We start from the raw sequence: 12019 nt of genomic DNA on the forward strand, positions 1-12019 counted from the left end.
AGATAAAAAACATGGCCATAAATTTCAAAACTATTTAACATGTGTTATTACTAAACTAAACAATGAAGCTACAAAGATTATTAACAAAAGAGTTATGCCCTACTAGAGGAGAAAGACAAGTACAAATGAAAAAAAAATATGACAAAGCTGTAATAGAAGTATGTATAGGACATTAAGGAGAACGTGTAGGAGGGCTGGAGATGTCAATCAAGGGAAGGGTTGTGGGTAGTGGTGAAGAGAATGTCACTGAGTAAAGTCTGTGTAGTATATTGAATAAATGACTTGGAGTATACCGAGATGAAGATTGGGGAAGATTCTGTGGAAAAGGATAAGCAAAGGTGCAGAGGTGAGGCAGATCACTGCTGTGGCCTTTCCCGTTGCAGAGCACAGGCTCTGGACGCGCAGGCTCAGCGGCCATGGCTCACGGACCCAGCTGCTCTGCGGCATGTGGGATCTTCCCAGACCGAGGCACGAACCTGTGTTCCCTGCATCAGCAGGTGGACTCTCAACCACTGTGCCAAACAGGGAAGCCCCTGGCAAGCTTTTGAGGTTGACCTACATGACCTCCTGAGAGGAGCAGCTTCATTTATTTTTAAAAGCTTGCTTGAATGCAAAAATTAATCCAGGACCTTAAAACAAATTGTTGTGAAGTCAAGTTCAACACAGTAGGTATAGACTCTTGTGCCTGAAAACACAAGACGCTTGAAAAATTCCAAACCACCTTTCTGTCTTTATATGCTTAAACTGGATCCCCTCATTCACTTCCCAAAACCTATGTTTTAAATACACACTGTTATTCCCTCTGCTGTGTTCAAATTTCCTTTCCCTATCTATTTCTGCACTCCTACACTTATTTCAAGGTTCTTCCAGAGTTTTCAGATGAAGAAACTTCCCATAATGTCCCAGTCAGAATTAGCTTACCTCTTTCTGTCGTATTATTTAGGATTGGATTCAGCTGTGTGTAGCAGAACTGTCTACAGCAGTGGTTGAAATGAGTAAGGGTTTTTGATATCTCACACAACTGGAGATTCAGGGGTAGCAGTTAAGTGTTGACATGGGAAATATTTGTTCTGCCATTCATAGCATGTGGCTTTTGTCCTCACAGTTGCAACTCAAATGGCCCTATAACCAAACAAGAGAATCCACATTCCAGGTAAGAGGAAGGAGAAAATGGAAGAGGCAGCCTCGGCAGACATCCACTTATATTTCATTGACCAGAATTGAATAGCAAAGCAATCCTTGGCTGCAGCGGGTCTAGGTAATTGGCTTTTAGCTTAATAATTAGTTTTTGGAGTCTCTAAATTTCTATAGAGTTTCTTCCATAGAGTTTATAAATCTCTATAGAAGAAATTAGTAAAGGAGAAAGAGTAAGCATGGCTGTGGGGTAAGTTTACATATAGTATCTGCCACATTGTGTTTCTCAAAGCACCTTGAATATAACACTTTCCACAAATATAATTATTTATGTTTTTGTATGTCTCACTGAATGGATGTCAGAGTTACGGGGGCAGTAGCAACATCTCATTCATCTTTCCATCCCAAACATGTAGAACACTGTAGAATAAATAAATGAACACTGTAGAATAAATAAATATATTCATGTGGGAATATATTGAGATTTTAAAAAGATAGAACTAAGTATTGCTGAGTAAGTAAATTCAACTAGCATATGAAAACCTCAAACCCTCAAAGGACATGATGTTATGATGTTAAGTGACTGAAATACTTGTGTCCATAGCGGGCAGTACAGATGGTACAGAGTTACATAAAGTAGAAATAAGTATTATAACCACCCCTGACTAGTCGAGATATGAGCATATGAATTATTTCCAGATCGAATAGTATTTGCATAGTTCGTTGGTGATCCTGTCATTTTGATTCAGAGCATAAATGATGATGCCATTAACCCTGTGCTTTTTAAAAGGTCATATTCCTCAATCTCTTTTAGAATTTTTAGGTTTATTACAGATATTAAATAAGCTAAAACCATAACCTGTACTTTTCTCATTTAATAATTTTGAATTCTGAGTCATATCACACTATATTATTTAACTCTATGAATCTCTACAAGAATGAGTTTTTCTCTGAATAGGAGATGATTTGACAAACCAAACACAACATTTTATTTACAACAAAAAGGAAAACAATAGACTTTATTAATGGGAAATATTTTTATGAATGGTTCAGTGATTTGGAACTATGACAGATTCAGGGGCTTTTGAATCAATTCTTACATAATTTGTAGCTTTCATGAAACATTTTATATTTTTATAAAAGTAAAATTTCAAACCATTCTCAGAGAAAGTCATATCAAGTTACTATTGGATTTTGGTTTTGGTTGTGTTCTCCCAGACACTGTCTCCAATTCTTTCTTGTCTTCTTGTTCCCCCTCCTCATTTTGTAAAAATATATATCATATGATGTAGTGTGGCTCTCATAACTGTTGTTATGACTGTCTTTTATAACTCTAGCAAATGAATACGTATAACTTTGTGTTCTTGCTGGTTCAAAAAAAAACTATATGCAGTTATTGAGTGATCTTTTATTCTCCTCAAGGGAAAATAGCCATTAGTTCTGTACGCGGGCCTCTTACTGTTGTGGCCTTTCCCGTTGCGAAGCACAGGCTCCGGACACGCAGCCTCAGCGGCCATGGCTCACGGGCCCAGCTGCTTCATTGCATGTGGGATGTTCCCCGACTGGGGCATGAACCCATGTCCGCTGCATCAGCAGGCGGACTCTCAACCACTGCGCTACCAGGGAAGCCCGCCATTAGTTCTTAACTAATTGCTTTTTGTAGTGACTAATCAAATTAACCTTGGGAATTGCATTAAATCATTTAATTAATGAGTTATTGTATTAATGTAAATAGCATTGACATTCTTAGAAAAAAGGCTAAGTGGAGTTACACAGGAGTTTTTCTTAATATTTATCAGTATGTGTGAACTGTATAAAATTTTAAGTATTTATTTGTGCTTTACACACTTTGTTTTAAAGATGCATAAATAGTCCACACCCTCTCCTTAATACAGGATGTCACCCAGATCCAGTTATTCCCAAATTAACAAAAGCTTCCTTGCTTTTGTCAATTATCAATTAGCCCTGGCTGCATAAAATAAAATAAGAATTACTATTGGCCCTATTTCACTCCTAATATTTATATATATATTCATCCATTTAAGCAATTTACTATTATTGATATATTATTGATTAATTGCCAATGTTAAATCACTCCTATTTAATTTGGGGTATTGAAAGGCATATTGTAGTGCCTCTGTCACCACTTAAAATAAAAATGAGATGCTAATGACTGTATTTGTCAGGAGATGACATTTTACAGAGACTATTCAGAAATGAAAGAGTACATGCTGTTATCCAACAGATAATCCTTACAGGAAAATACCCTTAGAGGGTGTTTTGCTTTCGTTTAGGTATAATATTTATGAGTATGTATCTCTCTCGTTCCCCATCTCTCCACCCTTCATGCGTCTTTCTAGCTCTCTCTATATAGTATTGTTTTCTCCATGTAGCTAGTTGAATTTGTACTACAAGGAAAATTGCACTGGCTATTGGTATAGATCATGTTTAAATCTGGACTTAATCCTTGTTTTAAAAATTTATAAAAGTCATCGGGACTTTTTTTTTTCTTCAATGAGTCTAGTATGGTAAATTTATTTGCTACAGTATCCTCACCAATTAGTTGTCACATTGATACTTGAACACCTTCACTCATTGGAGATTGATAACCCTTCAAGGGATGAAACTATTCTGTTGGTCAAGGGCCCTTAATCTGAGTACCACTGAACCCTTGGACACTTTTTTGCTTGTTTGTTTGTTTTCTGTTTTGATTACATATTTCTTTGTTGTTTTTTAACATCTTTATTGGAGTATAGTGGCTTTACAATGTTGTGTTAGTTTCTGCTGTACAAAAAAGTGAATCAGTTATACGTATACATATATCCCCATATCCCCTCCCTCTTGTGCCTCCCACCCCCCCTTCCTATCCCACCCATGTAGGTGGTCACAGAGCACCAAACTGATCTCCCTATGCTATGTGGCTGCTTCCCACTACTATCTATTTTATATTTGGTAGTGTATATATGTCAGTGCTACTCTCTAACTTCATCCCAGCTTATGCTTCCCCCACCCCATATCCTTAAGTCCACTCTCTACCTCTGAATCTTTATTGCTGTCCTGCCCCTACATTCATCAGAACTTTTTTTTTTTTTTTCAGATTCCATATATATGTGTTAGCATCTGGCATTTGTTTTTCTCTTTCTGACTTACTTCACTCTGTATGACAGACTCAGGGTCCATTCACCTCACTACAAATAACTCAATTTCATTTCTTTTTATGGCCAAGTAATATTCCATTGTATATATGTGCCACATCTTCTTTATCCATTCATCTGCCGATGGACACTTAGGTTGCTTCCATGTCCTGGCTATTCTAAATAGTTCTGCAATGAGCATTGTGGTACATGTCTCTTTTGAATTATGGTTTTCTCAGGGTATATGCCCAGTAATGGGATTCCTGGGTCATATGGTAGTTATATTTTTAGTTTTTTAAGGAACTTCCATACTGTTCTCCATAGTGGCTGTATCAATTTACATTCCCACCAACAGTGCAAGAGGGTTCCCTTTTTTCCACACCTTCTCCAGCATTTATTGTTTGTAGATTTTTTGATGATGGCCATTCTGACTGGTGTGAGATGATATATTATTATGGTTTTGATTAGCATTTCTATAATGATTAGTGATATAGAGCATCCTTTCATGTGTTTGTTGGTGATCTTTATATCTTCTTTGGAGAAATGTCTATTAAGGTCTTCCACCCATTTTTGGATTGGGTTGTTTGTTTTTTGGATATTGAGCTGCATGTGCTGCCTGTATATTTTGGAGATTAATCCTTTGTCAGTTGCTTCTTTTGCAAATATTTTTTCCCCATTATAAGGGTTGTCTTTTCATCTTGTTTATGGTTTCCTTTGCTGTACAAAATATTTTGTTTCATTAGATCTCATTTGTTTATTTTTGTTTTTATTTCCATTTCTCTAAGAGGTGGTTCAAAAAAGATCTTGCTGTGATTTATGTCATAGAGTGTTCTGCCTGTGTTTTCCTCTAAGAGTTTGATAGAGTCTGGCCTTACATTTAGGTCTTTAACCCATTTTGAATTTATTTTTGTATATGGTGTTAGGAAGTGTTCTAATATCATTCTTTTTCCCAGCACCACTTATTGAAAAGGCTGTCGCTTCTCCATTGTATATTCTTGCCTCCAAGTGTCATATCTATTAAGTGACCATATGTGTGTGGGTCTTTCACTGGGCTTTCTATCCTGTTCCATTGATCTATATTTCTGTTTTTGTGCCAGTACCATACTGTCTTGATTACTGTAGTTTTGTAGTATAGTCTGGAGTCAGGGAGCCTGATTTCTCCAACTCCATTTTTCTTTCTCAAGATTGTTTTGGCTATTTGGGGTCTTTTGTGTTTCCATCCAAATTGTGAAATTTTTGTTCTAGTTCTGTGAAAAATTCCATTGGTTGTTTGATTGGGATTGCATTATATCTGTAGGTTGCTTTGGGTAGTATAGTCATTTTCACAATGTTGATTCTTCCAATCCAAGAACATGGTATATGTCTCCATCTGTTTGAATCATATTTAATTTCTTTCATCAGTGTCTTATAGTTTTCTGCATACAGGTCTTTTGTCTCCCTAGGCAGGTTTATTCCTAGGTATTTTATTTTTTTGTTGCAGTGGTAAATGAGAGTGTTTCTTTAACTTCTCTTTCAGATTTTTCATCGTTAGTGTATAGGAATGCAAGAGATTTCTGTGCATTAATTTTGTATCCTGCTACTTTACGAAATTCATTGATTAGCTCTGGTAGTTTTCTGGTAGCAGCTTTAGGATTCTCTATGTAGAGTATCATGTCATCTGCAAACATGACAGTTTTACTTCTTCTTTTCTGATTTGGATTCTTTTATTTATTTTTCTTCTCTGATTTTGTGGCTAAAACTTCCAAAACTATGTTGAATTATAGCAGTGAGTGTGGGCAACTTGTCTTCTTCCTGATCTTAGAGAAAATGGTTTCAGTTTTTCACCATTGAGAGTGATGTTGGCTGTGAGTTTGTCATACATAGCCTTTATTATGTTGAGGTACATTCCCTGTATGTCCACTTTTTGCAGGGTTTTTAACATAAAAGGGTGTTGAATTTTGTTGAAAGCCTTTTCTGTATCTATTGAGATTACCATATGTTTTTTACCCTTCAGGTCACTAATATGTTGTATTCGCATTGATTGATTTGCATTACATTGAATAATCCTTGCATTCCTGGGATAAACCCCACTGGATCATGGTGTATGACCCTTTTAATGTGCTGTTGGACTCTGTTTGCTAGTATTTTATTGAGGATATTAGCATCTATGTTCATCAGTGATGTTGGCCTGTGGTTTTCTTTTTTTGTGACATCTTTGTCTGGTTTTGGTATCAGGGTGAGGGTGTCCTTGCAGAATGAGTTTGGAAGTGTTCCTCCCCGTGCTATATCTTGGAAGAGTTTGAGAAGGATAGGTGTTAGCTCTTCTCTAAATGTTTGATAGAATTCACCTGTGAAGCCATCTTGTCCTGGGCTTTTGTTTGTTGGAAAATTTTTAATCACAGTTTCAATTTCAGTGTTTGTAATTGGTCTGTTCATATTTTCTATTTCTTCCTAGTTCAGTCTTGAAGGTTGTACTTTTCTACATTTTTTTCCATTTCTTCCAGGTTTCCCATTTTATTGCCATATATTTGCTTATAGTAGTCCCTTATGATGCTTTGTATTTCTGCAGTGTCCATTGTAACTTCTTTTTCATTTCTAATTCTGTTGATTTGAGTCTTCTCCTTGTTTTGTTGATGAGTCTGGCTAATGACTTATCAATTTTGTTTATCTTTTCAAAGAACCAGCTTTTAGTTTTATTGGCCTGTGTTATTGTTTCCTTCATTTGTTTTTCATTTATTTCTGATTAAGTCTTTATGATTTCTTTCCTTCTACTAACTTTGGGGTTGTTTTTGTTCTTCTTTCTCAGATTGCATTAGGTGTAAGTTTAAGTTGTTTATTTGAGATGTTTCTTGTTTCTTGAAGTAGGATTGTATTACTATAAACTTCCCTCTTAGAATTGCTTTTGCTGTATTGCATAGGTTTTGGGTCATCGTGTTCTCATTGTCATTTGTTTCTACGTATTTTTAAATTTCCTCTTTGATTTCTTCAGTGATCTCTTGGTTATTTAGTAGCACATTGTTTATCCTCCATGTGTTTGTATTTTTTACAGTTTTTTTCCCTGTAATTGATATCTAGTATCATAACAATGTGGTCAGAAAAGATACTTAATATTATTTCAATTTTCTTAAATTTACTGAGGCTTGATTTGTGACCCAAGGTATGATATATCCTGGAGAATGTTCAATGAGCACTTGAGAAGAAAGTGTATTCTGATGTTTTTGGATGGAATGTCCTATATATATCAATTAAGTCTGTCTTATTTAATGTATCATTTACAGCTTGTGTTTCCTTATTTATTTTCATTTTGGATGATCTGTCCATTGGTGAAAGTGGGGTGTTAAAGTCCCCTACTATGATTGTGTTACTTTCAATTTCCCCTTTTATGGCTGTTAGAATTTGCCTTATGTATTGAGCTGCTCCTATATTGGGTGCATAAATATTTGATTGTTATATCTTCTTCTTGGATTGATCCCTTGATCATTATGTAGTGTCCATCCTTGTCTTTTGTAATAGTCTTTATTTTTATTTTTTTAAACTCCACATCTCCACTTTTAATTATATAAAGAAAACAGCATGACTGTCACCGAAAAACAATATAGAGAAAGCACAATACTGAGTCTATGATAGAAGTTCAATAAATGCTTAATGTATCAGGTCTGCTTTCAAAATGTTATTTCATTATTACATTTATCACAGTTGCTGTGTATGGGCCAAAAATAATTTAGTGCACAAAGAAAAATTTTACAAAGCTTTCAGTATTTATTACAATTAGGGTAACTGCTGTATTTCCTTTGTAGAATAAGTTTAAGTAAAAAATAAGGTTTCATTTCTAGAATGTTGAACTGAAAATAAGTTTAACAGAATGAATTATTTGTATATGGAAGATAACAAATATTTGTTTAATGGAATTGGAACTACAAATGCTAAAAATTAAAAAAAAAATCTCGTACTAAAGATATAGTAAGTAAACCAATATATTAAAAAATTCTATCAGTACTTAAAAAACAGAACATTCTTGATTAATAAAATCTTTGACATCCAGTGAGGAAAAGTTCCTTTCAAAGTTTTAAAAACAAAGATCACACGACTCTTTGGCTACAATCTTAACTGAATAAAGAAGCAAATATTTACTAATCTCTAAATCATAATAGTAAAATGATAACTAATAACTAGAAGGATATGTTTTCCTAAAAGTTAATTGAATCAACATTTCTTTTGTGTATTTAACATTAGTTACAAAAGTTAACTTTTCATTGATGACAGTCAGCACATTTGCATCTGGACCAGTTTCAAGAACCAAATTACAAACCCCAGAATACAGAAACATCTGCTCAGTTGTAATTATAGAGCCAGTCACTGTAGCCTTCTCACAGTATGCCATTCCCACGGGTGTTTTTTCACAGTAAGTACATTGATGATACAAGTTCACAATAAATCATAATGGTACTATCAATATTATTTTAATATCTTTAAGCAGTAGTAGACAGAGAAAATGCCAGTCTTTTAAAATATTTTTATATGGTGCCAACCAATCTGCTTTGTACAGCATGAGAGAAACTGCAGGTTTTAGAGACCCAGCTCACACAATCATATCCTAGAGTTTATATATATATATATATATATCTGCTGTGCCACTTGTGGGATCTTAGTTCCCCAACCCCGGGCCCTGGGCAGTGAAACTGTGGAGTTCTAACCACTGGACAGCCAGGGAACTCCCTATATATATATATATATTTTAAGTTACTCTAAAATACAAAGTGAATCCAATTTTAGGGATAAAAATTAAAAATGGCTCCAATAACTAAAATGAACAAAGGTGAAACAAAAGATATCAGAAGTTCTGTATAATTATTCAATAAGAAAACAGTTGTTGAGCTTTGTAAATTTTCAGATCTTTTAAAAATCAGAAATGAAATCTTTGTTGTATATTTTATTCTGTAATTCCGAATAATGGTAATGCTGCTAATGCTTAATTATATTGGTGATTCTTAAATCAGATGCATCTTCCTTCTTATTTATGCTTATATTACTGATTTGCTGAAAAAGTCCACAGAAATTGAGAAAACACAAACTTTCTTAATAATCCTTTTGCCAGAACCTATAGTTGTGAATTTTTATGGACTCCAGAGCTGAACTAGGACCCTCAAGAGAGAAATACAGCTTTCTCCAAAGTGCCCACTATTTACTTATTTTCCACTGTTCATGCTTTTCCCCCAAGAAGCGGTACTGTATTACATGCTCTTTGGGTCCACATGATCATTTTTGTTGTCTTATGTAAAAGCCAAGTGTATTTTTGTTGGTTTGTTTGGAGACCAGGTATTCCATGGAACAACTAGCACATTTTTGGAGAATCTTAATATTTCTGGACTCCTGACTTACCTTTCCTGAGGGTCATGCCCCAAATAGAGCACCCTACTCCAGGACTGGAGGCAACTGGTAAATTATGGTTTCTCATTGTAGAACTACTTAGCAAGGAGAAAAGGGACAGGTCAGTAACCAAGTGTCATGGAATGGATTCAAGACCGAAGACTTTTTGACTCCTAAATGAAGCGTCCCTCTTCCACCAAAATATTATGGTGCAGTCCAGCCTTGTCCCCTGAGATACTGGTTGGGTGCTGATGCCCTCGTAGGTGTGAGAGGCCCTGTTGGGGCTTTTGGTGGCTGAACCTTAGTGCAGCTTGCTGTGCACAGGGTAGAGCAAGGTCATATGTTCTGCCCCCTTGAAAGGCAGCTTCTCATTGGAATAATAGTGTACCACTTCCGGGATGCTGTCAAAGACAGCATGCATCTGATTCAGGGTATACATATTGTCTTTGGTCTGAGCTGCTATGATGCGGACACATCCTTGACTAGTCTTTAGTGCAATGGAGTAACTACTGGTCCCTGACTCGCTGTTTCAAACTAGGTGCCCAGCTTCTTTACAGGGTTGTAGTCGACTCTCAGCCTCAACACGGGTGATGGCACCATGATACCAAGGCTGTTTCTCCAGCAGCAGGGCTGGGTCCAATCTTTCCCCCTCACTGTGGTCAGAGAGGGTTGGCTTCAAGATCTTCTGGGTCCAGCTCTTCTATCGGTGGTGTTGCCTCACTGTCTCCTCCTTGAAGGAAGGTTGCTCAGAGCCTTCAAACTGAACCGACATCTCCCGCACGATCTGCTCCTTCTTCCACTCCCAGGGCTGCTCATACTTGGCCACAGGCCTCTCATCGTCCTGGGGCAGCCGCGCCTTCCGCTCCGGCCCCTCGGCGCGCTGGCCGCCTTTGGCTGCCGGCTCGTAGGGCATGTCGTACAGCTGCGGCAGCTTCCCCATCAGCTCCTTGGAGTTCCATCTCTTGGCCAGCACCTCGAGCTTCATGCTGTTCTCCCCTGGCTCACAGGGGCTGTCGAGCAGCTGAAGAGCCTTCACCAGGGGGTCTTTGGAACCTCGTCGTCTGATTTCTGTTATCATTGGCTGTGCATCATAGGGTTCCATGTATCCATCATTCTCCCCTACTCTCTCTGCATCCCTTTGGCCTTTCGTCCATTTAGCATCATAAGGGTCAGCGTAGTCTTCTAAAATGATGACAGTGTCTTGCTGCTTAATAATCTTGCCCTTGTCCAGTTCAGGTCCCAGGGAGGAAGGGGAAGAGGACATGCAGGAAAAGCTGCTGTTGCTACTGCTGCTGCTACTACTGCTGCTGGGGTAGTTGCTCTTCCCATGCTTCTGAGTGTCCACCTTGATGAGCCTGTTGACGTAGGTGCTGCAGCCTGAGCTCTTGGCCGCGCCCCGGTGGGGCTCCTCCTCGGTGGCCCAGGAGTTCTTGTGGCCCTTGCCCGCGGCAGCCTGAATCAGACCCTGCAGGCTGTCTTGGGATAGCCGGCTATCCTTGAGGGGGCCAACCACGGCCTGGCGCTCCCCAGCTCAGCCGCCGAGTTCTTTCGTCCCTTGCCCAGGGCAGGCCCCGTGCCACCCGCCTCTGAGTTCTTGCTCAATTTGCCGCCTCCCCCGCTGCCAGGCTTGGCCTGCTCCAACACTGTCTTCAGGTTCAAGGGGAACTCCTTGAACTACTTGGCCGCCATGAGGGGCGCCTGGCCGGCGTGGCTCAGGAGCGTTGTGGCCATGGAGCAGGCGAGCGAGGAGGCCCAGCTTAGACATGGAGAAGCGCCAGGGGCTGGGGGCCATTGCATTCCCTGGGGCTGGGGCGCTAGAGGCCGCGGCGAGGCCCCGTGATGGCTGCTTCGCTCATCCTGGGCCGGCTGTCGCCTACACCCCTCAGGGTGGGGCCCCTACGGCCTGGGGCGGGGGGCTCGGGGCGCCCAGCGGGCAGGCGTGAGACATCACTCTGGACATGGACGGCAACAGGCATGACGCACCGGGGTCCTGCCCGAGCTCGTCTTTAGCGCCTGCACAGCAGGGGTCTCCGTAGGTCTCCGGGGGCGGCGGGTGCTTGTGGCTTACCCTGTGTTTTCCTCCTGAAGTGGGAGAGGCTGGGCCCACGGAAGCCCTGAGACAGCCCTGCCCACTCTCCCGGGGACCAGGAGAGATGAAGCGGAGGCAGCAGGAGTGTCCCTGGCACCGCGACAGACGGTGGGCCGCCAGCGGGCAGCCCGCCCTCTCCAAGAGTCTTTATTTTAAAGTCTGTTTTTTGTGATATGAGTATTACTACTCCAGCTTTCTTTTGATTTCCATTTGCATGGAATATATTTTTCCATCCCCTCACTTTCAGTCTGTATGTGTCCCTAGGTCTGAAGTGGGTCTCTTGTAGACGGCATATATATGGGTCTTGTTTTTGTAT

The 12019-nt window shown here is 39.3% G+C and overlaps 1 pseudogene; it reads right to left on the minus strand.

Annotated features, from left to right (window-relative positions):
- Positions 1–9914: 9914 nt before the first annotated feature.
- Positions 9915–11411, minus strand: LOC116743291 (annotated as a pseudogene).
- Between the last annotated feature and the right edge of the window lie 608 nt (positions 11412–12019).

This window comes from Phocoena sinus, chromosome 18 (genome assembly GCF_008692025.1).
Source record: "Phocoena sinus isolate mPhoSin1 chromosome 18, mPhoSin1.pri, whole genome shotgun sequence".
NCBI lineage: Eukaryota > Metazoa > Chordata > Mammalia > Artiodactyla > Phocoenidae > Phocoena > Phocoena sinus.